Consider the following 474-nt stretch of genomic DNA (forward strand, 5'->3'; position numbering starts at 1 on the left):
GAACTGAGAAACTGAGTAAATATTCGTTTTGTCCTGGTGCCTCACTCACCTCCTCTGGAAAGATGAAACATCCCCAGAAAGATCACAACCACCAGGAACAACTTACACTTGACCTCTGTCATTCCTGCAAAGTTCATGTGAGGGTGCAGAACTGTAACAGAAAGACAATAAAAAAAGAGATTTGAATAAGTAAATGTACACATAGGCTGACTGAACTGAGTGTGTGTGAACCAGTGTATTAACCTGCAGCGTCGCCTGGTGAAGAGTTACTACACACAATATAAAGTATAATAAGTAAAGTTAGTTATGTGCCATCTCTAACTTCATCTACGTCATCAATCAGCTGTGCTGGCTGCAGTAGTAGTACATTTAACTCAAGTAGAATATTTAAGAACAATTGAAGTTCATTCATCATTTCCATTGCAGGAAACTTTTTACTTTTACTCCACCACATTTAATCTTCAGCTTTAGTTA

The 474-nt window shown here is 38.0% G+C and overlaps 1 protein-coding gene across 1 annotated transcript in view; it reads right to left on the minus strand.

Annotated features, from left to right (window-relative positions):
- The window catches only part of LOC111673648 (CD276 antigen-like), a gene marked incomplete at its 3' end in the record, with an annotated part of 21103 nt that overhangs the window by 11056 nt on the left and 9573 nt on the right, over window positions 1-474 (minus strand). The gene's annotated exons all lie outside the window — the stretch shown is intronic.

Source organism: Seriola lalandi, unplaced genomic scaffold, assembly GCF_002814215.2.
Source record: "Seriola lalandi dorsalis isolate HSWRI2012SDOR001 ecotype SW California unplaced genomic scaffold, Sedor1 jcf7180002054923, whole genome shotgun sequence".
Lineage (NCBI taxonomy): Eukaryota > Metazoa > Chordata > Actinopteri > Carangiformes > Carangidae > Seriola > Seriola lalandi.